We start from the raw sequence: 25997 nt of genomic DNA, 5'->3' as shown, positions 1-25997 counted from the left end.
GATCATTTTTGCCTTGTCCAAACGGTTGTCAGTGCTGAGACAATGCAATTGCAGTAACTACTCCTCACTTCGAATTCCGAGCAGAAGTCACGGCACTCGACAAGGAAAGGCCATTTCATATAGCAACGAATGTGGAGAGTTTTTTGCCAAATCCCGAAAGCAATGGATTTCTAGTGAATGGGAATTTAGTGAAAGGAAAAGCATTGTGCGTTGAAAATACTCAACTTTTATTTATAAGAACGCTTGCACTTATTCTGAAAATCAAAGCATTTCGACTTTGTCTCTAATGGAATTTATTAAAATCGATGTTTGGGCAACTATAACTATACATGCCCATAGATACTAAAAAAATATTTTAATTTTTGATTTTCTTGAGGAACTAGGTACATATATTAGTTAAAAATGTTTATTAACCCAGTCTGTTTAAAAAAGGTTTTTTGAACCTTTTTTTGCTAGCGGGAGTCAGTGATTGAGCAATCACAGCCAGCTCCTCCGGTGACAACACTTCATTCTGGTGATGGGGATCAGCTGGGACTTGCCCACACCCGGAGCCACCGGCGGGAGTGGACTTAGGGGCCACCTAGTTGACCATAAACTAGCTTTGGCCGCCCGCCGGGGAGAAGTGACCTCGCCCTCGGTTTGACTCCTGTTGTCAAATGTCAACTTAGTGGGCCTGGGCTTGGGGATGGCACAGAATGGCACGGAATGGCACAGAATGGAGTGGAAAGGATGGATGGTAATGGAGGAGGTGTCGCCTCAACTCAACTCCACTCGGAGCATTTGCTTTTGTCCGCTCACCTGATGCAGATGCATCCAGCTTGTTGTCTGTTTGCTGCTCCTGGCAGCAAACAATGCCGAAGGGTAGGGATTCGAGCTTAGTCGAGCTATTATGATGAGCTGGCTCCGAGTTCGGGAGCTGTGTTAATGACAGCGGAAGTGCACTTTATTTAATTAATATGTTATAATTATAACGTGCTTATGTCTGCTCATGTGTGCAGTGGGTGAAGTTGGGTGGAGATGGGTGGTGGCCGTGTATGCCCGGATTAATGGGTGAAAAAGTAATCAAGTGCAACGCACTCGGGCAATTCTGCGAAGCAAATAAAGTGCCAGTGCAAATACTGCCAGAGAATTAATTGAAAGATCATTAACTTACTCGACGCTGATAAGGTGCCGCAGGTGGTACTAAAATGAAATTGGTTAAGCTCTCAAACCATTAACCGTTCTGAGAGTATGCTATTAAGTGGATATATTACTGGCAGGGATTGATTAAAAAAGCTTTTGCAATGGAAACTCTGTCCTCTGTCTGTTTTGCATGATTGACAAGCTTGCTTTTCGAAATTAAGTGATTAAAAAATTATATAAATTTTTTTGTAACGATTTTTTTTATTTATAGGAAATTTGTCGATTGATTGCTTTTCAAATACTTCCATTGGGCGTGGAACAGTTTTAATCGAGTGCATTTCAAGTTGGTTGTTTGGAATCAAGTGTTCTAAGTGCTACAGAAAAACTGCAGTAACTTGTTGTACACTCGTTTGCTTTATTGGCGCACTAAATTGATTATGAATTTGATATTAACTTTTAAGTGCCCCCCTAATTGTGCTAATTGCTGGCCCTCAGATTGCCAGGGAGTTTGGAGTTTTGTGCGATAGTAATAGCATTAATTATGGGGCATATCAAGCAAAGCTACCAGTTAACACGAGGAACTTTGCCACATGCGGCGTAAAATGTCAATTATTTCAATTAAACAGGCTTTCGCCGCGCAGAGGTTACCAATGGCGATAGCATTCAATCAGCATCAAATTCTACGCACTTAAAAGAAATATGTTGCCACATGGTATTTTGGTATTTAGTCTGATGCCCTGTCAGGGCCATTAAAAGTTTCTCCGTCTCACTTCTAATAACCAATTAAAGTGCAAAAATAAACATTAATTATGCGTTAGAGTGGCGCAGTTCGAAATGTGTTGCAACTTTCTATTCGTTTCATAGTATTGGTGTGTGTGCGTTCGGCACTTTATACACAGGGGCGTGGTGACTGCCATTTTACGGTTTGGCTAAATTTATGCACATTGTTGCACTTCCTCGGTTGGCTTACATACATATGTGTGTGCGAATATGTGGAGTGGCATAAGTAATCAAGCAGCCAGAAAAGTGGCAAATGTGAAGTATTTGCCAGCCAAATGTTTTGGCCAAGTTAGGAATGAATTGCCAGGATGTCGTTGCTGCGAAATTTATGTGCATGATTTGCATAACCTGCCCCTCGAGTGTCTTAAATAACTGCATTTTAATATAGTTTAGTCCTCTCTGCATAATACACACCGCAAAATATTTACAACTGTAAGGATTACTTTCAAAACGGAATTGGGTAGGAAGTCCAGACGATTTTTGTTTGCAAAGAAAAGTAATATGATACTTGCCCTTAATTGTGGAAGTAAGTAAAATGGCTTATGTTCGATTGACTTTATAAAGTAGAAAGTTCCTGAATTAAATTCAAAACCAAATTATGACATACTAATATATTGTGTCCAGAAGTTTGTGTCTTAATAACCCAAGATTTTGGTCCCCAAATTGATTTGCAAGTGTATGCATTAAAACCAGTTTTTCCACGTGAACAGTCCTTCATTCTTAAGTATAACTCGCACTTTGCTCGACTTGCCGCCCCGCCCGTTCAAGTGTCAGTTGAAATTGAACTGCAGTCTGGATGGGGCCTCTAGAGCATCTATTGGCCCCTTCACAACAAGATGCAATTATTACATGACCGGCAACTGCTCCTTACCTTTGGCAAATAAGCGAAATAAGTGCTTTGGAGCAGTTGTTTTTCGTATAGTCCGAGGACGGCAAACTTTTCGCTGGCAAAGTTAAACAGCAGCGACTGAATAAATTGTCAAGGCTGCGCCATCAAAGATACTGGAAAGGGATGAAAATGAGGGTAAGTCGGGTAAGGGGGTAAGTTGCCGAAAAAAGTTACCTAACGACGAGCTCCAAAAGTTCAAATAAGCTGAGCTCGGCAAAAACAGGCAAGTGAGGGTTGCGTTATTATTAACTTTATTAGTTTATATTCAATTGGGGCATTATTGTCGGCACTAACAAGGCAGCTTTATAAGAGGGAGCGAACTCTCTTTTAACAAATTCGCATGAATTATTATTATGCCGTAACATTATCGATAAAGGTACATTTTAACAATATCTTTTTGATTTGTTGTTGTTTTGGGTAAGTAGGATTTGAAGTTAGTTTAATAAAAATAATATTAATTATTGCTCCCTAGGAGAAGTTACTGTAAAAGCATTCACATTAGTTATTAGTTTTTAGCTTCTAAAATATCTTGCTCTTGCAATAAGCGAGTGCATTATTGCACGTTGTAATTAATATTAAAGATATCTGGTAAGAGCAGATACCCCAATAAATGCCATCGGTTTACTACGCCCTCACATTCGTCTGTCAGGTGTCAGCTTAATTGTTGACAACATCTGCTGGCGCGTGCGGTTAATTAGCCAGCCATATGATTAATCAATCGCCCAGAGTCCTCGGTCCTCGATGCCGGAGTCCTAGAGACTCCTTCTCAGTCCGTGGGACAGGACCAAGTGCGTCTTGTTACGCCGCACAATGAATACCAAAAATTCAATTAATTTGTGAATAAACGTTAAATTGAATTGCGTTTGCGGGCTGCCTGTTGCAGTCGGTGCATAATTGCCAGTGACATGGCTGCAGCTTCCACTTGCCAGTTCCCAGTACACAGTACACAGTACCCAGATCCCAGTTAACAGTTCCCAGTTCGCAGTTCGCACGCAGATCGAGGGTACCCCAGTGAGCTGGAGATCGTGCCAGCGCCATCTTTGACGGCTTCTTAATTAAAAGACTGTCAATCTGTGTGCTCGTCCTCGAATGCGTTCTATATACACGCGTATGTATATGCGCGGCATGAGGCAGCTGAGGTGGCAGAGGCATAGGAAGCGACAACCCGACAAGTCGACAAACCAGGCGAGCTGATGGCGTGATGTCCTGGCCTCCGGACTCCCAAGGATCCAATGCTTCGGGTGCAACCCGTTGCCGGAGTGCTATTGTTAGCATCAAGTCATGCGCGCACCAGGCTGTATCGCCGGCAAAAAGCAACAGCAGGGAAAACGCCAGCGAAAAATGAAAAGAAAATGGGAAATGAGCACAAAAAATTTCTCACCCAGTACCGGGTCTTTTTGCCGTGTTGACTGGGCTATATAGTCAAGTTTTAGAAGAGCTGCATCAGCTCCATTTTAAGTTATGTTTGCAAATGCAATCTTCAATTCAAGCACCTTTAAGTCACCTTTTCTATTGATTGCAAATTAAATTGATTTGATGGCTGTTTATCATAAACAGAAACACGTATACTTCAGCAAAAAGCCTTATATAGCATAATGCTTTTCCACATTCATTCATTTAGTTTTAGATTTTCAAGCAGTTTGCCGAGTAGTTGAAAACTACAACTAAAATGAGATGTTTTTAATAATGAACCCCGTTTGCCTTATCCATTATCATCCTAGAAATATATGGCCAAAGTTCGCATCTCTGCGTTTGCTCGCCACTCTTCTTTTAAGCAGGAAAAGCAAATGAAAATAACGCTGCAAGGCAGGGAAATACCCGTACAGGAAAAAATGCATAAAAATGACTTATAAAACATTTGCGAGCGTGCGAACGGAAAGTCGCTGGAGGAGAAGGTGGCGGCACATTGAGGGCCACCGCATCCCAGTGCTCTGATTCCCAGCCATCCCAGCTTTCCCACCACACCTCACCGCACCACAACCCAATCCCAGACCAAGCACAATCCCCAGCCCATCGCATCCGATCCCATTCGGGAACAGTATCCTTTGGCAGGCCGTACAAGTGCTGCTCATTGACAGCACGCTGACGTGATGTGTTTAAGCCTGCCGGGATGTCCTGCTGTGTGAAGCTGCCAGTGTGCTGCCTGCTTTTAGGCTGCAAGCTCCTGATGCACCGGAAAAAATCAGATCAACCAGTTATAACCCCATAGTAAACTTAAGTTCAAAATATTTTTATATATTATATATTATATTTATACCCGTTACTCGTAGAGTAAAAGGGTGTACTAGATTCGTTGAAAAGTATGTAATAGGCAGAAGGAAGCGTTTCCGACCATATAAAGTATATATATTCTTGATCAGGATCAATAGCCGAGTCGATCTGGCCATGTCCGTTTGTCCGTCAACATCGAGATCTCAGGAACTACAAAAGCTGGAAAGTTGAGATTAAGCATACAGACTCCAGCGACATAGAAGCAGCGCAAGTTAATCGATTCATGTTGCCACGCCTACTTTAACGCCCACAAACCGCACAAAGCTGCTACGCCCACACTTTTGAAAAATGTTTTGATATTTTTTCATTTTTGTATTAGTCTTATAAATTTCTATCAATTTGCCAAATATGAATTTGCCACGCCCACAAAGCGCCAAAAACTGTCAGTGATGAAGAGTCCCCCTCGCACTTCCACTAGCTGGCTGAGTAACGGGTATCAGATAGTCGGGGAACTCGACTATAGCGTTCTCCCTTGTTTTATTTTAGTATATTTGAACTATTTCTGTTTTGGTTTTATATATTTGACATTAGGAACATTATTTATTTTTTTTAATTGAGATTGGAAAATTAAAAACCTCAAAACAGTATAAGATACAAGAAAAATGATACAAAACTAATACAACTAATACATTTTTTCTTAAATGAATGAAAAATTCTGCTAAATAAAGAAGTATTAAATGTGGCTGTGAAGTTGGTTGCCCCTCAATTGAGTACAGCTTTTCTTGCAGTGCCTCAGCTACAGCCTTGAGATTGCGGCTCCCCGATATCCGTGCAGTGAGGATGCGTTCCATTCGCCGCGACGTGATGACTCCGACTGTGACGTGCCACAAATATCAATGCGGAAAAGGGGCAGGCTTAAGGATGCAGGACTTCGTGGCTCAACTCCTCTTCTTGAACACGTTTCGCACGTTCTCAAGTGTTGTTAGTTTCATCGCCGACCTGCCTCACGCCACCTAACTTTACACCTACCAACTTTTCGGGGGGCTCCGCCTAAAAGCCAAACTCCTCGCATTTTTCGAGCGTCAGCAACTTTGTTTTTCGCATGATTTACCGAGCAGATCCGTTCGTATATTTGTCGCTTCGACGTAATTTGCATATAATTTACAGCTTCTGGCGGCAGCAGGCCGCATCGGCAACTTTTCAAGTATTTCTCTGTATTTCCTCACACCTGCTCGCCAGCAAGGACGACGAAGACAAGCTCCTCGAAGTACCGCCGGCAAACAAGCTAAGAGCCAACGCGAAAGCACTCGGAACAACAAACATTTTAGCGCCACGCCATGCCGGTGAATATTTTTAAAGTTTTTGACATAGTTTTCCACGACGGCATCCAGCTGGGCATCCACGCCCACTTGAGCACGCCTCCCCCTCGCACGCACTCGCAAATTTTCGCAGTTCCGCAGTTCCGCAATTCGGAAAAGCAGCAGACGTCTGGCTAATGAGCTGCAGGAAGCCCACCTGCGAACGGGGGAAGCGTAATGCACTCGGTATGCATTTTTTATATCAACTTATAAGTGGTACCGCCAAAATAAAAAGTAAAGCAACACGAACTGTGCCACGGAGTTTCCCAGGTGGCAATGGCGTGGCGCGGAGTGCGCTAATTTAGATGATGCAGGTGTGAAGCCTGAAGCCCACGTAAATGGGTTAAAATGAGGCGATGGCTGGTGGGAGGACTGCTGGAAGGTGAAAGGTGGGGCAGCCACAGGACTCAGTAGTTCAGGTGGTTAGTTAGTGGAGTGCTTGCATTGCCACGTTTCGTTGGGAAGATGTGTGATTGTAAAGAGATCTTCTGTGCCAGGAAGCCACGGATAATTGGCAAAAATAATTAAAAATCCTGTGGATTCAGTAGAGCAACGCTTTAGACTTTTCAAAAAGCTGCCGATGACTGGAGAAAATAATAACAAGAATACTATAGATAAACCTAAATGAGGCTTGAAACGAAAAAATATTGTTTATTGTTGAAGGTAATGCTGCCCGTTCCTGCAATTTAAAAATCTGTATTGAACACGAGTATATATTTACACAGCGTATTCCTAAGGCGTATAGACTGCACCTAAAAGTGAAGCATACTTTTTGGAGCTCTGTGTGCTTTGGTGTCGCGAAAATCAGCTTTAGAAAGTTTTTTCGGCGTGCGATTGGCATAAATTCATTTGGATTCCAGTTCACTTCCTCGCACTTGGATGTATTAAATGTTTAAAGATTTTAATTACTTATGACATTTGAGTTTGAATTGCCCTTTTAAGATTGTGCAGCATTTTTGGTTATCTATGGTCCCACTCATATTTGTGCTATGTCTTTCTCCTCATTAGCTTTCTCCACAATTTACCCAATTTTTTTTCCATTTTTCTATTGCTTTCCCTTTTCCGGCAGCTATCTGCCCTCCCTGTTTGCCTTTTTTTCCCATTCTGTTGGGAAAAATTAACTTTCCTTGGCGTTGCATAAAATTTAAATTATATTTGCTTTTATTGCCGCTGTTTTATTTTATTTTATTTCATTTCGAGTCGCGCCCTGCTTTTGCTTTATTTTTTCACGATTGCTTGTTTTTCCTCCAGCAGCATTCTATTTTTGGTGGGCGCATCATTTCCATATCAATAACAGATGGACCTCGAGTTCGCGGCACTGCTCCCAGGAAAACGCTTGACCTGGGTCGGAAAAACTGGTATACTGGCAAGTTGGAGAGCAGGAAAACTGGAGCTCCTGGCACCACTAAAATCGCATTTGCCTTGGGGGATTATTTGCTATAATTCATGCTGTCAATGCAAATTGAAATTGTGTCACGCAGTCAAGTCGGGCATTTGACGTTCGCATTTTCCATTTTCCGCACTCGCCAATTTTCCAGCTTGCCTTTTCCTATTTCATTTATTTTTTCGCATTTTTTTCCTACACACCGCTCACCGCAATTGTTGGCCAGCTTATATCTCCCAGGTCCTGCCGGCGAAATCTCAAAACACAAATGGATTTTTAAATTACCCTCGCGGCACTTTTCGACTCCTTTACATTGCAGGATAATGCTGCGAGGACGAGGCCGAGAACGGGAGCGGGAACGGAAACGAGGATGACGATGAGAGCCATAAAACTGTGCTGTGTGTAGGTGCATTGAATTATCTGCGACATTCTGTGCAGTTGGTTTAATTCAGCCAAATGCCTAGATATAAGAGGGGGGATCATCATAAACTATGCATGGGCAGCGATTGTCGAGCGAAAGAACGCTCAAATTGCTCCTTCTGAAGATGCAGCCTGTGGCTCCTTGGCTTGCTTTGCGCTTTTTGCCCGCTGTTCGTCCTTTGCATTGTTGAGTTATGTTTCTTCGGTCTCCCCCAACCCAACGCCACCAACTGGCACCCTGACCTCCACGCCCACTAACCAACCTACCACACCCATCCCCGTCCGGACTGCCATTGAGGTTCATTGAAGCGGCAGCAAACCCCTTCGCTTTCCCCCCTTCCGGAGTTTTTATATCGCTCGCAGGCGGCACTTGCATAAACCAAATGCAGAGACAAGTGTCTTCGTCCTGCAGTGAGAAAAACAAGTGGCTACTATGAAGAGTATTTGCTTACCGTGCTGCACACTAAATCAAAACAAAAGTGTGCCACATAAACGGATACGTAGTTCCCGAAGTTGAGTGCATTTAAAAGATTTCTAAACTGCTCCAGGATTGGATATTTATTAAAAATACAAAGTGAGGGATCTGTTATCTTAAGCAAAAGCCCTCGAAGGAATACTTGGAATACTTGGAATATTTTCAAGTGTTTGGCCTGCTTGGCTGGACCCGTTGGATCCTGAAGGTCCTGGAGGTTTTGTCTCCTTCGTCCTGTTAACCCATCGTCTGGCTCCGCTCTACGAAAAGGGCTGCCGGCATTCGACGTGTGTCAAGTGTGCTGCATTTGTTTAATGCCAGCGCTCAGTAATTGGAAAGCATGTCGAACATGTCGAATTTATTGCCCCGCAAAAAGCACACAGATACAAATTGAAACGGTTACAGATTACGGATGCAGCTACACATGGCCACAAGGTTACATAGACACGGATACAGATACAGATCAATGGGGGAATTCGGAGCATTCCGAGTCAATGGCTTGGAAGAGCCTCAACCAAATGCAATTAATCAAACGCAAGGGGCCAATGTCAATTACATGCAAGAAGCCCCCCTTTTGGTCTCCTATTCTCCGGTTGCTCCAATTCCTTCAATTCCACCCAAAGTCCCTTCGATTCGGTGCTGTTCGGAAGTATTCGGACCACGTCAGCTGGCCAAATGCGAGTTGTTGGCCAAACGACGATGTCTTGGCCAACACCTTCCTGTAAGCTATAAATTCCGCCGACACAAACATACACATCTCCTTGCATAGCCATTACCCACGGCTGTTGTCCGTGTGGGCCAAAAGCGTGTTCGGTTTCTGGCTCCTAGCATACGTTTCCCAATTCTGCCGTGTCCTGCCAACCAAAATTGCATTAAATATTTTGCATAATTCGATAAACTAAAATCTAATCGAACAGCAAGCAGGAACATGGGAATTTCTGGCATTCCTACAGGTCCAAATTGGAATAATTGTTTATCCCTAATGGCTTCGTAATTGAAACTATTGGCTTAACAGGTCTTGACACTTGAAACCAATCATAACATAGAAAACGGTCATTTGATCGGCTTTAATGAGACATTTTTAGTTTTGGCAGCGAAATTTACTCATATTCTGTTTCTGAATATAAATAGAGTTGATTTAGGAGACCGCGTAATTATGCCAAATGGTTATTAATGTTTATTTGCTTATAAATATGTTAAGTTTTCTAAATACATTTTTTTTTTTTTCGCGCGAGTCTCACGGCCACACTTCCCGCCCAATCGACCGAGGCGCGCTGCCGTGTATCGTACGGCTCGAATCGCGGGAAGATAGACGCGATATAGAAGACAGTAAGGGACGAGGAAATATATGTATGTATATAGTAGTAAGATCTAAGAATTCGCTAAGTACGTTAGTATTGATCGCTTTAAAAACGGCAGAGAATCAGAATTAGAGGTAATAGGATAGAATCTATTATAGTCAGAACATAATAAAATAAAACATTACTAAAATCCGTATAAATGACATCTGTTTGAAGATTATTTTTGAAGCCCTGTACTACGAAGGAGGTTAGCTCCAGAAGGTTAGTAGTTGTTGATCGTGTTTCATGAACCCATGCTGACATGGTGATATAATTGACCTACAAAGGTGCTGCAAATGAGGAGTGATAACGTTTTCAAAAAGCTTAGGGATAGCAGACAATTTGGAGATTCCTCGGTAATTGCTTGCATCCGATTTGCTACCTTTTTTATGGAGAGGGATCACAAAGGACTCCTTCCATATTTGGGGGAACTGTGTAGATTCCAGAGATAAGTTAAACAGTTTTAGTAGAGGTTTGCACAAGGCTTCCGCACAAAATCTAAGCACACAGCCAGGAATTCCGTCGGGACCTGGCGAATAGACAGGCTTAACTCGCTGAAGATCATAAAGCAGTGAGCTTTCGTTTAAAGTGGGACAGAATATTAAATTTGACTTTGATACCGCGTAAGAGTAAGGCCGTTCGGAATGAGGTAACGTAGAATATGTGGTTTGAAAAAACTTGGGAAATAGATCGGCTATTGCCTGATCCGATGTTACCGAAGTATTTTCAAAAAATAGCGAGGAAGGGTAACTGGTTGTTTTCCGCTTAGTGGTAACGAAATTATAAAACTGTTTTGGATCCTGTGCGAACTGGAACTTACAACGGTTTAAATAATTCTTATAACACTGAGAGTTAAGCACGGTAAAATTTAACCGAGCACTTACATATTTAGAAAATATAGATTGAGAACCGGTATTTTTAAATTTTATATAAAGTCTGGACTTATCATTTCTTAGATGTGTTAACTCTTTATTAAACCAAGGAGGTTTGTTAGAGGTACACGGATAGTACATCGGAACACAAGAGTTGAAAAATGATTTAATTGCAGTATAAACAAGAGAGAACGCTATAGTCGAGTTTCCCGACTATCTGATACCCGTTACTCAGCTAGTGTAAGTGCGAAGGACAGTTTTTGGCGGTTTGTGGGCGTTAGAGTGGGCGTGGCAAAAAGTTTTTTCGCGAAAAGATAGAAATTTACAAGACTAATACAAAAATGAAAAAATATCAAAACATTTTTCAAAAGTGTGGGCGTGGCAGCTTTGGGCGGTTTGTGGGCGTAAGAGTGGGCGTGGCAAAAAGATTTTTTGCAAGTCGATAGAAATTTTCAAGACCAATACAAAAATGAAAAAATATTAAAACATTTTTCAAAAGTGTGGGCGGTGCAGTTTTGGGCGGTTTGTGGGCGTTAGAGTGGGCGTGGCAAAAAGTTTTTTTGCAAATCGATAGAAATTTACCATACCAATACAAAAATGAAAAAATATCAAAACATTTTTCAAAAGTGTGGGCGTCGCAGTTTTGGGCGGTTTGTGGGCGTTAGAGTGGGCGTGGCAACATGAATCGACAAACTTGCGCTGCGTCTATGTCTCTGGAGTCTGTGTGCTTAGTCTCAACTTTCTAGCTTTTGTAGTTCCTGAGATCTCGACGTTCATACGGACAGACAGACGGACAGACGGACAGACGGACGGACAGACGGACATGGCCAAATCGACTCGGCTATTGATCCTGATCAAGAATATATATACTTTATATGGTCGGAAACGCTTCCTTCTGCCTGTTACATACTTTTCAACGAATCTAGTATACCCTTTTACTCTACGAGTAACGGGTATAAAAATATCTATGGCATCGGCCATTATGTTGCAAGAATATAGATCGGACCAATTAAAGCCAGATATAAAAAGATTTAGCGCAAAGGAGCGCATTTAAGTGCAAAGGAGAAATTTCCACACTGACAGTTTTTGGTGCGGGGTGCTAAAATCTAAAAATATTATTCTAAAATAATTTGTATATTTATATTTTATAATTAAATAATATAAAAAATAATATTAAAATAAGAGACAAGAAATTTCGTGCGGGGTGCGGGGTGTATATGATTAAATACATGTTTTTGGCAAAACGATAGAAATTTAGAAGGGCAATAAAAAAATGAAAAAATATCATACTATTTTTTAAAAGTGTGGGCGTGGCGGCTTTGGGCGGTTTGTGGGCGTTAGAGTGGGCGTGGCAACATGAATCGACATACTTGCGCTGCGTCTATGTCTCTGGGGTCTGTATGCTTAATCTTTCTAGCCTTTGTAGTTCCTGAGATCTCGACATTTATATGGACGGACAGACGGACGGACAGACGGACATACGCACGGACGGACAGACGGACGGACAGATGGACGGACAGACGGACATGGCCAGATCGACTCGACTATTGATCCTGATCAAAAATATACATGCTTTATATGATCGGAAACGCTTCCTTCTGCCTGTTACATACTTCAACTAATCTAGTATACCCAGGCCAGGCGACAGGGAATACCGGGCACGGGGAGAAATCCAGTTTCTACGGGTTGATTATCCTACAGGTTAAAAAATCCTGGAACAAATTGCAAGGTTCTGTGCTCGGATGCAACAAAAATTTGGTGGCACTTCTATGCTGCAGCAACATGCTGCGACAGTCGCGACAATGTTGCTGAAACATGGAGTCACCCCCCGCAGAAAATCCACCACCGACGAAAGTATCCATCGGATACACGAACTCGCTTCGGCTTGCAACTGAGTTTCAGCAAGAAACTGAGTTTCTGTTTCTGGTTTGGCCAGTTACCACTGCGACTCCGGACCGATTGGACGCGTTTTGAGCGTTTGGCCAGCAAAAACGGTATTATTTTCCACTCGGGGCTACGCGTGCGCGTCTCTGCAAAGTCAAAATCAAAGACAAATGCAAAGGCAAGTGCAAAGCCAAAAGCCAGAGGTAAACGCAAACTCAAAGTAACAACTTCGACGGTCGAAATTACCGGTTTTTCGCCAACACAACAGTCCCCGCTCTCAGTGAATTTTTACGCGCGGTCTTTTCTTCGCCTGCTGTTTTCCGAAAAGTGCGTTGGCTTTTCCAACAACCACCCCCTTTTCGCCGCCCAGCTCACCGGTCGGGGTTATAGTCGGTCTACTATTCGCATTATTTGAATTTCCCGGAGTCGAAATAGTTAAATCAGTTTAAACAGTGCTAGAGTGAGGTCAGCCACACCAACTGGCGAGTGCTAATTATAATATATTGTGTTAATAATACAAACACAGGGTTCACGCACAGGAAACAACACGGATGCGCGATTTTAAATGCAATATCATAAATATTTAACAATGCAGCCGTGCAGCTAAAGCGGATTATTGGCCACCCACGCGTGGAAGTTCAGCGGCAGAGCAAACAAAAGCCTGTAAGTTCACACGTTCCAGCCAGGATATATCAAGGATATGCGCTCGCGCACATACTTGTACATATGTCCTTGTGGGCGCGATGCGGCTGCATTCTAATGGGAATTGTGCGACGCCTGACACCTGATTCATGACGTATGACAGGTGTCGTTCCAACAGGACACTATATGTTCCGCAGGATGGGCTTTAAATCTCTTAGATAAATTTCGTTGTAAAGAGCTTATGTCACACCGGAAAAGCGAAATTTATGTTTACGAAGCGTTTGAATATATAAAATGTAGTTATTATTTACATATAGATAGGCAACTCTCTCTTTGAAATATGTACAATATTTGGAAATCCTTTCTTCTTCGTTTGAAGATATTAATCATTTTGTCTATGGTTCATCAAGGTTTTTCCCAAAGAATATTTTCAAGCTTATGGGTTCTGGCTCACTCCTAAATGTTTCGATTTGAGACGTTCTTAATTAGCAGCTTTAAGCTCTGGGGCTTCGGCAATAAAATAGAGCTCCAATCGGGCCTTAAACCAAGGGCCTCTTTCTTGGCCATCTCCATTTAGCAGTTGGCCCAAACAGTTGGCCGATGAAGCCGAAGTCCGACGCTCACACAGTGCAACTGTTAAAGTTCAGAGCCGTCGCAAAAAGATACAAATGCGAAGCTCTAAACAAACATTAAACTGAATACCAAATGAGACAACAAAAGGAGGAAGCACAATAAAAGTCACATTAAAACGTGGGTCAAAAACGCGGAGAGCGAGAGGAGAAAAAGGAGAAGAGGCGGGTCAAAACATAACCGAAATTGGAATCGGAATCGGGGAATCGTGGAATCAAATGCTTGCACGAGATACAAATGTATCTGTATCTGAGCGTTGCAAGTGCTTTGTTTTCCCTGCATTTCACACTTGCCCATGAGATTTTGCCTTTGCCATTGCGTTTGTATCTTTGTACATGTATCTGCGCCCTTTGTCTGGCGCATAAATATTTCAGCAGGCCGGGACAAACTTATCTGCTGGATACATTATTCACTCGACGATTTTGTCGGCTTGCCAATTTATTAGGAAATATTTTATTTTCGAGGCCATTAACAGGCTCTTTGTTTTATTTCGAGTGGGAGCCATTTGAGATACTCTCGCACATTTATGTTTTATGATTTTCTAGTTGGAATGCAGTGTTTGGTGCAATTTGAAGAGTCAAGTCAAGTCCATTTTAAGCCTGCCAGTGCCAGTGGCAAGTAGCTGAAAAATTGTTGTAAGACTGGTTTTCTGCTACTGCTCCTCGTTCGTCCCCTTTCTCCCTTCCTCTCCCTAGCTCTCTCTCTCTTTTCTCGCCGTGTTACCAACCTTTTCCCATTCTTCTTGCGGCTGGTGCAGAGAAAAAAATCGTATTTACTTAGGTTCATTATTATGTGAGCCATGCTTAGTTACATACAAAAGACGATTTATATTTGAAGTTGAAGGTTAAAAGTCTTATCCGTAGATATTTACAACTAGCTTTTTTCTTGAAATATTTGTAGAATAGCTTTTCAATTAATCTATTTACATTTTTAAACAAATAATTGCGGATATGTAATGCATAAAAGAAGTGAATTACTCAAATAAATAAAATATTTTTCCGTGCTAAAAATGAGTTTGTTAGCGCCTGGCTCTCTGGTGGTTTTGCAGCTGTCTCGGCCAGGCTAGGAGCAATCCACCACCGGCAGGCAGATCCGCTACGGAACATCATCCTGGCCAGAATGCATTCTCTTTTTCTTCGGTAGCCACAACCTGTTTTTTATTGGTTTTTTGTTTTTTCTTTTTTTGTGAGCTCCAAGCGATCAGTTCAGACTTTAGTTGGCCAAGGAGTTGGCCAAGGAGCCAACGAAGAAAGGTTATTTTTTCCGGCTTCTGATGCCACATTCACTGAGAATTGTCCAACTCGCACGGCGAACTAACCTCAGTCAATCCATGAGAAATCCAAGCCGGCATAGAAAAACTCGTTATGACTTGATTAATTAACATTTGAATGTTGTCTCGTGCCAGTTAATGTGGCTGATTTGTGGCCGGCTTGAGTCCATCAAAATATCAACAGCCTATTGTGGAATTTATTACAGAGTCCGAGGGCCAATGGCCAAATGGGATTTGCATAGCAAGGAGTTGGGAGTTGGAACTCGTGTGCACACCAGAGATTCATTGATGACGTTGATGGTCCACATTTTTCGGTATCTTCTGTGGGTTTACGGTGGCCTCTCTTGGCCATTACTCACTCGGGTCTCCATGAGATACTTCTGCGTAGGCTAGGGCCTCTTGGTCGCACTCAAAACTGGTTTCGGCCACATTCAAAATTGTTATGTTAGAATAAAAGCTTAATTGATGCATATACACACGTACGGTTCAGTTTTTTACGGCAGCAGTGGTCCGCAGATACATCCGAAAATACAGACAGATACAGATACATTTACAGATACAGATGGAAGCAAATCCAGACTCGGCTGGATATGTTATGTCATGCGGCGCATGATTGATGGCATTTGGCTGGCTATGTTTCTCTGGGCTCCTCCGTCGAAATTAGATATTGATTTGGTTTCGTTGATAATTGTATTTCGGATGTTCAACAGGTGGAAAAGTCCAATACAGGGAATGAATTATGAATGCTGGCTGTGAGAGCATATACTGATTAGATATTTACTCAGCTCCCAAAACTATCCATCAACTATCAACACACTGTCATGGGGAAATATATTCTGTAATTGTATTCCTTTTAATGAAATAACAAGGCTTTTATGGAAAAAAATCACTGTTGATAATCATTTTCCTCACTTTGAACCCCATAAGCCTTATGTCTTGTAATACTGTATTTTGTCTTATTTTTATTTACAAATCAAAACCAATACCCGTGCCCTTTGCTTGTTATATTCTATTTAGACCTACGTTTATTTACAAATCAAAACGAATAAGCTTGCTCTTTGCTTACTCAAGATACCAATCATTGCTAACAAACATGAAATAAAATGAATTTAGTTTTTATTTAATATAATGCCGACTCTCAGAAGTTTTTTGGCCAAAACCCGTTGAATTTACCATATTTATGCGTCAATTAGAATCAGGAATTTAGTGTCCTGGCTCGATGAAATTACAGCTTGTTTGGCCGTTGGCAAACTAAAATCTCGCATGTTCAAAGCAACCGAAACGTGGTGGTGCGGTGGCAACCCTGCCCATGGCTGAGTGCCCAAATTGATTGATTGACAGCCCTGCACATCAGGCATATCCCCCAAACGATGTTTTAGTTTTTGCTTAATTTACTATCGCGTCAAGTGGCACGGGCGGTTTTTGGGTTGCGCTTGGGAAATGCATGAATAATACGGCAAAAAGGATGCTCTCCCTGGCAGATGGGGAATTCCCACCTCGCTGGAATCGAGATCGGCATCGGCATTGGCATTGGCAGTGGCAGTGGCATCGGGTGATTCAGAAGTTGGAGAGTGTGCGAGAGACCTCATTAGTGTTAATTCAATTAGAGGAGGCAAAGTTTGTGGCACTTTGGCTAATGAGGCATGTCCAAGCATCCAGCACATGCCCAAAAGCCAGGGATCCCAGAGATGTGTGCCGTTCATTTGCATGCTAGAAATTTGTTTCAATTGCATTAATTAGACTTATCAATTTGGGTGGGCGGATGCACGTACGATGCATAGAAGCCCCCGGGCAGATCGGGCTGTCAAATTAAGTGAATGACGTAGTGCTTCTCGTTAGCAAGAATAAGTCACGTCGAATTGGGACTCTTTGCCTTCAAATCCAACGATGCATACACAGTAAAATTGATTAGCAAGATTTGCATGCTTACCACCTTGAAATTATGTTCTCATTACTCTGAGTAAAACATTTACAATGTAACATAATTACCTTAACAGAGCTAATACATTGATTGCATTGCAGCTAAACTTTCGTACTTAAACTCTTAATTAAAGGTATTTATTCTGCAACTGCCTTTACATTTGTGCCACACTATGAAATGAACAGGCGAGAATTTATTTAATCGGCTCATACGCAATCGATATTTTCGAACAAATATGAAACATAAATAAATAAGAAACATAAATAAAGCAGCTAATTACGTTCTATTTTAACGTAGTCCTATATTCCACCTATACATTTAAAGAAGTTTGTCAAAAATTCGATTTCAATAAAAGATTGTGGTCACCTTACTTATCTACAGTCACAGCCCACCTTTTCTTCCTTATATTCTACCCAAAGTGAGTTATATTACGTTATTAAGTTTAAGGTGTTAGGGCGTGATTTATATGCCAAATGCACTCCGAAAGTCAAGTGCCATCCGGCCGACAAATTTGTGTAATTGGCCAACAGCAAGAGCCGTCGCCGCATTTCATTTGATTAAAACGACTCATCAATGGACGTCACATGTTTATAATGCAGAAACTGCATCAATTACGCTTCATTAGAGTTCAAAATGAATGCAAAAGCAGCAGGCACCAGGCCGCCGCATCGAGTGCCGAGTGGAGCTTATAATTCATTGGCTTAATTAAGCTGACCGACTTCCCCGCCGAAGTGCATCCAGTAATAACTTTATCAAATTGCCAGACGAGTGAAAGCCAATGCAGCAGCAAAATCAGTAGAGTTCGGCCTCAGTTTGCCGTACTTCATCGCCAGCTCGATGTCAAGCAAGTTTGCTTATCAAAGTTGGCTCAGTTGGGGGTGTAGACTGAAAAAAAGGGGTGGCATGTACACCCTCTACGCCCAGCGTTTTCCCCTCTAATTTATCACAATTTGCATGTCAGTCACGCTTGTATATATAAATTGCATACAATTTATCAGCCCCAGAACCCCTGCTTCTGGTCCCTAGAAAAAGTTCTGGACGACAGCTTCCGACTATATCTTCGTTGTTCGCCAGTTGACCCATATTTGTTAGACTTTTCCGGGAGCGTAACCCAATTATGCGGGCCTTTGTCATTCGCTGGCTCTATCTCCCCGAAATGTATGCTATGAATGGCTGTGTATCGCTGTCAATCTTTTCTGCCATTCCTGCAAGATCCTGGAGCCTGGAGCATTAACATAACGATTCGAAGCAGAATAATACCGATACCACCCTCAGTCCGCCAACAAATGCTGAAATGCATATCCTTGATGGCAGCAAAGGTGTCGGTGTTGAAGGAAAATGTTCCACTCTCTGTGTTCGAGGCCACAACCGAGTGCCTTTTGTCTATCCGAGCAAATAGTTTCATATTGCAATTTATTTTGATTATTTTGATTATAGCAGGTCCTTGACTCATACGCACACATGTATTGCTATTGCTTTCGCTATAGCCTGAGCTGTATACGAGTATACTTACGAGCGTGCCCGTACCCGTACAAGGGAATTTGAATAAACTGACAGCGCTGACAACGTGCCAGAAAGTGGAATTAAATTTAAATGAAATTGCCAGCCCTTAGTTGGGAGACAAAACGCCGAGGACAATTCACCAGCAGGTTTTCCTTCTCCTGCAGGAAGGCGGCAAAATGGGGAGTGATGTCAGTGGGAGTCTGTAGCTGTTTGCCATCCCCAAAAACAAATGGAAAGCCGCGACAGGCAAACAAGGAAGGCAAGCAAGCGAAGCAACAAGAGCCGGTCGCCATGACGATGGCGCGAAATGGGGGATTGGTGAAAAAAGGGGGGATTCGGGGGGAGTTTGCACAGTTTTGGGGGAAGGGGTTCGCTATAGCTAAGCATAAATAAGTTGTTAAGCCATCAGTGAACGTGCCCTACACACGCCGTTGGCCACACTGGCCCCAGTGTGGCTGTACGCCTGTCTTGCTGGTATGTCTGTATGGCTGTGTGGAAGTGTGCGTGTGTGGATGTGTGCGTGTTTGTGGCATCCTATCAATACGGAAGTGGAAGTTCGCACCACATTTTCAATTTAAGCAAATTGAATTTGCGCTGCGCATCGCAGATATACTATATGTGTGCCAGAGTTGCCAGCGCTCCTGTTTATCGCCTCCGATGCGATTAGCGTCGAGCTTAACTCGTTGCCAGATAAAACTTTCCATTCAATTTATCGGGACCCCATTCCGGGTTCTTGCTCTCCCTATTTCATATTTGAATCCGCATTTTATTGCCGGCGTGTGTGTCTTTTTCTGTGGCTGTATCATCGCCACTGAGGAAAAATATTCCTTTAGATGGAGAATCATAAATGAATCAGTAGCTGTTATTTTTGAGTGCGTTTGAAGTAACTATTTAAATATAGAAAATCTATGGGCGATCAAATAAATGGATTATAGAGTGGTGGTATCTCCCAGTCTGTATAGATTGTTGCGAAGATTTTTGCGAGTGTAGCTGTGTGAGTTTGGGGCGAAGATGAACTCTGTTATCCGCCTGGATACACGCGCGTACGTGTCTGTGGCTCGGAGTTAGAAAGTCTGTCAGTTTGCGTTAGTCCTTTATCTTTAGCTGAAATTTATTGCTGCTAACAATTATGAGCAAGGGGTAGAACATGGATGGACGGAGTGCAATTCGCGCATCAATCCCTGGTCGTAAGTGTCTCAGTGTGATGGTTATTCATTTGATGGCTATCCATAAAGTTGGCTAAGCTGCGGCTTTGGATACTCTCGTCCGAAATGAATAGCCAAAGAGATTTAATTGGGGAAATGGAATAACAGCAGCAGTAGCTTCATCGTTTCCGGAACTCATCAATGCCGTTTTGGAATATGGAATCCCGTATCCAATCTTGTGTCTGTTATATTTTTATTTCAAATGTTTCTCGAACAACAATTTCTCGCAAACAATTATCATGTTAAGCACAGTGAATGGATGGAATTGCAAAGGAGTTCATTGCAGACAAACGCATGAGAACCCCTTGCCCCAACTGGCCAATAAAGAAGCCCCAAACGAGCGGCGCCACAAGGACGAGACATGGCCAGAGACAGACAGAGACGGAGACTGTTGGCGGGACAGAGACAGGGAACTCTGCTTTCCAAAGCCACATTTACATGACACAACTCGTTTTGTGGTCGATTTCAATCAGAGCAGCTTCGAGAAATGCCTGACATTTTCTGTTTTCGTTTGACCAGCACTAATGAGCAGCCACAGGACACGAAGTCGAAGCAATTTTCACTCTCTTCCACGACGATTGAGTGATGCAATCAAAGGGCTCCTGATCCTGCTCCTGCTCTTGCTCCGTCTGCTGCCCCTGCTTCTTGTGCTGCTGCATTTTACTCATTTTTAAAGAGCCTGCTGCATCATTCGAGCGACAGAAATTGTGTTTGTTCATCGTATTTGCGGCAAGGTGGTTGCAGGTCCGGGTCCGCAACACCACTCGTCGGTGGTGGATTTCCACTGCACTCTAGCGCCCCCGAGGGTGGTTTCTCCACTCTCTAGTCCTCCTATTTTCACTAGGCGGGATACCGGGATGGCGAGCTGACTTTGCTCCGCAGTGTTCATTATATTAAACAAGTTTGCGCCATAAATGCCGCTGCCAGAGGCAAAGCAGCAGACGGCCAAAAGGACTCGGGTTTCGGGATTCGGGACTCGCGAGTCAAAGGAAAGGAAGCCCACACAGAGCGAAAAAAACATACGGTCGGATATTTCTTTTTTTTTACATTTTCCAATAGCAATTTATAACTCGTTAGGGTGAGTTCCTCAGAGAGAGATATTTCTCTATCTTTTAAAAAGCTATTCGTATAGAATCTGCGGGGATTTCTCTGTCCCTTGTACTGGCATTAATAAACTACTCCCATCAGATAATTGTATTCTTATTTAGTTACTATAATACTACTTGTTACCAACAATACGATTTCTATGGGTAGGCTAGCAGTGGATGCAACCTTTTTCTGAGTGTAGCCAGCAGGGTGGTTGAGTTGCCTGTTGTCCTTGCCTCTGCTTGCCATAATAAACTCTCGTGCAACATAAACAGAAATCCAAAATGCGACGGCTGGGGGCAGCATGACTCATGCAGGTGTGTTCAACGTGCAACGGGGCGTGGCAGTTGCCAGTTGGCAGTTACCACTCGCCAGTAACCCGGTGTGCTTACCTGGCTCACTTGGCTGTCCTGGCTGACTGAAAGGCATATTCCTACTTGGCAATGGGATTTTTATTTCGCTCCGCTTTTGCCGATTTTTCTCCCTATGCCCATTCATGTGTGCTCTCTCCGGGTTTGCCCGCTCCCCACTCCGCATCCATCGACGCTCCTTTTGACGCTTTTCCCTGGGCTGTTCGTCGTAATTTGTCGAGTTTCCTTTGCATACAAAGCCCTGGCTCTGACTTTGGCTCTGGCTCAAGACCCCATCCCCATCTCCATTCCCATCACCATCCTTACCCTCGTACTCGCACCCGTACCCTTGCCCGTAGCCGTACTCGTCCTTATTCCGGTTATCATCATCTCTCCGTAATGGGTTTGCATTTGTCTGGGGCCCGGCATCCCAAACACTTGTAGCCCATCGCCAGTCCCCCGGTGTTGGGTGTTATTGTTGTTTTTACCCTGTCTCCGAACCGGGCATTAACTTTTGGTCACGCATTTTGGCAGGATATCGAGGGGCCAGGGTTATTTATGTGCCAAATGAGAAGACTGAATGCCCATGTCGGCCATAAACGAAATTAAATGTAAATAAATTCTATTGAATCGCCACAAATAATAGTCTATGCAATAGTGTATAACTTTTTGAAGACTAACAAAGTGCTTTAATGGTTAACCATAAGTAAGAAATGTAGTGTTTTTTTTATTTCAATTGAATTAATTTTCTGCTATAAAATTGGGCCCCATTTTATTAGTTAAACTAATTTTAATTTCCTTTAACTTTAGTGAAGCAAAAGCTATTCGCCTTGGACACTAGAATTAAATTGTTGAAACAATTGCCGGCAATATACTTAGGGCATTAATGCGTCATTTCCCTCTCTTGCTCTACCGCTCTCAATCGCTCTCTATGTTCTTCGTCCTGCGAGAAATTGCTTCCTTCCTTCCCGCATTGCTGTCTCTTCTTATTCCTCTTACACTGTACGAAAATTCTGCGTTTATTGCGCTCGTCAAATATTTGCATATCATAAGGAGACGACTCAGCATCGCCGTCTCATCATCATCATCATCATCATCATCATCACCACCACCGTCCCTGTCGTCCTGGAAAGCGGAGAACAGCTGTTGGACACGTTGTCCTTGCTCCTTTATTGCTGTTGTTGTTACTGTTGCTGATTGCATTTCCATTTGTTGTTGCTGCTCTTGTTGTTCTTGTTGTCCTTGTTGTCCTTGTTGTCCCTGTTTTCATGAAAAACTAACGAAACCACCCCACGCATTCAGCGTTTTTGGTGGTTGCTTGATCGCCTCGCCAAAATTGGGGAGGATACAACCAAGCACACACAATCAATTGTGTGTGTGTGCGTGTGAGTCTGTGCGAGTGTGCTTGTGTGCGTTTCATTCAGGATGCGGCGGCGGCAGGACCAAAAATCAATATATTCGACACGAGCAAGTCCTTTTTTCGGCAAAATGCCGGCTGTTGTTCCTGTTTCTTGTTGTGGCCGTTGCTTCATAGAATTTTCTATGCATTTGTTTTAAGGGAAGTTCCCGGCTAATGCAACCCCCTGGCACACCCTTCTCCCCTCTGCGCACTTCACGCAGGATCTCCCTTCTTTCAGTTTTTGTGTCTGTGGAAAAGGCTTTTGCCAGCCAGTCAGTCAGCCAGTCATCAGCCATTCGTCCAGCCTGCCGCAAAAGTTGCATTAAACTCTATTACAAAACGCTGAGGGTGGTGTCCAAAAAGAGGGAAAGTCAAAAGGTAGGGAGAAAGGAGGAGGAGGACTAAAAGTCCAAATAAAAAGGGGCCTCAAAGCGAGGGTGGCATTCAACGCCTCGACGAACTGCATCAAAGAAGCCCGCGGCGCTGGGGACAAACGAATGTTTGACATTTAGTCCCTTCCATTCGGACCCGCTTTATTTATGTTTCTAAAATATATAAATTTCTCCACTTTTGAGCGCGTTTTCCGCACCCCAACATGGCGTGTTCGCCAGTGCTTTCTCTTTTTATTTTATTTCTCTGTTTTGTTTGTCTATGCAAAGCTTGTAAATCCAATGATTCATTCAACGACCCACACCCCATTTGAAAAAAGCAGTGTGACAGAAACACTCCGGAAATTATTCCAATAAATAAGAATGGACTGTGACATTTCTTTCGTGTGGCCAACCGAGGGACCCCGCCCCCAAGTTTCCATATAGCCACCGCCCCCGGCAGTTTTGCCCTCAGGCGCTAATGAAAAAATAATCAACCGAAGGAGCTAAACAAGGAGCAGCGCAGCTCATTTCGTATGGATTTTGATTGTGTGCTAAAACGTCGTCGCGAAAGTGGGGTCGTCGAAGAGGAAGTCCTGCGAAAGGGGATGATTCATCCGTCCATCATTTGTCAACTGAAAGTCTGTTGGAGATCATCATTTATGGGGCGTCCACTCTCCATTATTAAAATGTACAATTACTGCAGCTCTAATTGATATGCCTTAAATATTGTATCCATGGCATCTTTTGAATTAAATTTAAAGCAATTCTGCACAGATACATATTATGGCTGGCCGAACATTCACAGAGGTAAAGTTAGCAAATAAAAGTTTAGCTATAATACCGGTTGAGATTGTTTATGCTTTTTGTCTAGGACACACAAAAATGTTTCTACACAGAAACATTTGTTTGGATAGGTTGCTCGTAAGCATACATGTTATGTTAAAGAAGGAAGTTGGTACCAGCATCAAAAAAGAATCATATGGTTTAATAGATGCATACAAACAATCTTACAATTTTTTTTAATTTAGTCATCAAAAAGGATGTTTTAAGGACCCCAATAAACATATCTGGTTTTTAGAGAAGTCTTTAAAAAATTAAATAGGTCCTTTCGAAACTACATGGTCAGCAGGTAACATTTTATCACTCATCAATACAAGTAAACTCGAGGGCATAAAGTAAATAAAAACTTTTTAGAGCTGTCAATACTCCCGAAATTGATGACAAATAATTGGTCATATTTTTTTACGAGTGTGTCCGCCGCATATGTGACTCCTTCCGCCCCATTTTCCCCCATTGCCCCAACCCCGCTTTTCCCGGGGGGCAGACAGGCATGCAGTATTTATGGTATTGAAACACGCAAAAGTTCAGTTCGAGTCAAATCGAGAACTTCAAGTGGTAAGCGTACATCCACATACACACACACATATACACATAGACTCTGGTACACAGTTGCATATGTGAGTGCGCCATTTTGCAAAAAGCTTTGAGCCTTCTTGGGGGGAAAAAGCAGAAGGGCTGCACGGCTCACCCTTGGCAAGTGGTGTCCTTAACTCCAACTTCTGGCCAAGTCTCGTATCGAAAATCCCATTCACAAGCACACACACACACATAAACACTCACACAGAGACAGAGAGCCATGTGGAGCTAATGTATGCGTGTGGCTGTCCATGTGTTTGTGTTGCGTGCCCTGCAGGGGTGATTAACCTTTGATTTCGCCCCTCGTCCACATTTCGCCACTTTTCAACTTCCCTCTTGGCATTCGATGCTATCGGCGACTGATTTAACATATGCCCCAGTCCATGGTTAGCCGACCAGAAGGACAGGGATGGTCTAGGGAGTAGACTGCGGCATATCCAGCATCTTGATTTTACACTTTTGACTAATTACTCAGAAAGACCCCAAAGAATTACCAAAACAATTAAATAGCAGCCATCATTTATGATAAATTGTAGTAAATATAATTTTAGATATACTTCGAATAACACATACCGCTCTAAAAAAAAATAAACAAACTAATTGAATCAGACAAGTAAAATTTTGACCAATGGGAATTTGATATATTTGCGAACGTATTTATTTACATTTCGCTTCCTGCATGGTACACCTACATATACCAACACAATATACCCTATAACCAACAAGTTCAGGGGCTTACAAGAATCCTCCGATGGCTTGCACTTTGCTTACCCAGATTTCCACTGATTGGCCATTTTCTTTCGCCTGCTTTCCTCGCTGTGGTCATGGCAACTATTCGAATACCCAGACAATAATGGGGCTGATTGATTTCCGTGTAAGTGGATTTGGCTAACGGATAATGCGATTATAGGCTTTTATCGAGAGTGGTTTCCCATTTGTTGATTTGAGTGTGTGATCGAACGGCACGCACGAATGCGGTTATCAATAAGCGATTATCTAAGGGTTCTATCGTAAATGATAGCTAAGGTGTGCAAAATCACACTTCTTCACATACCTGTGGCTTCTTAAGCGCTACATGTTGTCTATTGAAGACCAGAACTTTCATTTAATTACTTTTTTCCTTCAAACACTTTAGCTTTGTTAAGCATTCAAAAGTTTTCCCACAAAACGGCAGAGGGAATTAATATTATGGTTTAAGCCCCCTTTTTTAAGCTTTTAGTTTCGCATTCCACTTGTAATCCTTGAAAGAGTCGCTCTGTCATCATCTAGCTTTCTGATAGTTGGGCAAACAATGTAAAATTGCAATTAATTCATGGCCAAATATTTGTTTTGAATTATTTACTCTCTCTCTCTCTTTTTTTTTTTTGCTGATTTTAAGGACAAGGGCTTATTTGAATATCGATTTAATTTCATGCAGAATGGCAGCAAGCATCTATCAGCAGCAGTTTCTATGAGGGATTTTCTCATAATTG

The 25997-nt window shown here is 42.6% G+C and overlaps 1 protein-coding gene and 1 long non-coding RNA gene across 6 annotated transcripts in view; one reads left to right on the top strand and one right to left on the bottom strand.

Moving 5' to 3' along the window:
* The first annotated feature begins 12780 nt into the window (after positions 1–12780).
* The window catches only part of LOC6529378 (protocadherin-like wing polarity protein stan), a 47170-nt gene continuing 33953 nt past the window's right edge, over positions 12781–25997 (top strand). For 4 of the 5 annotated variants that reach the window (XR_005560496.2, XR_005560495.2, XM_039372002.2 and 1 more), the window contains exon 1: positions 12781–13395. The gene's annotated coding sequence lies outside the window, so the exon portion shown is untranslated. The remainder of the gene's footprint in view (positions 13396–25997) is intronic. The other variant, XM_039372001.1, reaches the window with a different exon arrangement.
* Positions 14771–16118, bottom strand: LOC120320970. Its single transcript, XR_005560497.2, has 2 exons — positions 15758–16118; positions 14771–15689 (listed from the first exon to the last, which is right to left on the bottom strand). It is a non-coding gene; the product is annotated as an uncharacterized LOC120320970 (long non-coding RNA).

Source organism: Drosophila yakuba, chromosome 2R, assembly GCF_016746365.2.
Source record: "Drosophila yakuba strain Tai18E2 chromosome 2R, Prin_Dyak_Tai18E2_2.1, whole genome shotgun sequence".
Classification (NCBI taxonomy): Eukaryota; Metazoa; Arthropoda; class Insecta; order Diptera; family Drosophilidae; genus Drosophila; species Drosophila yakuba.
This window is presented reverse-complemented; position numbering and strand designations above follow the sequence as displayed.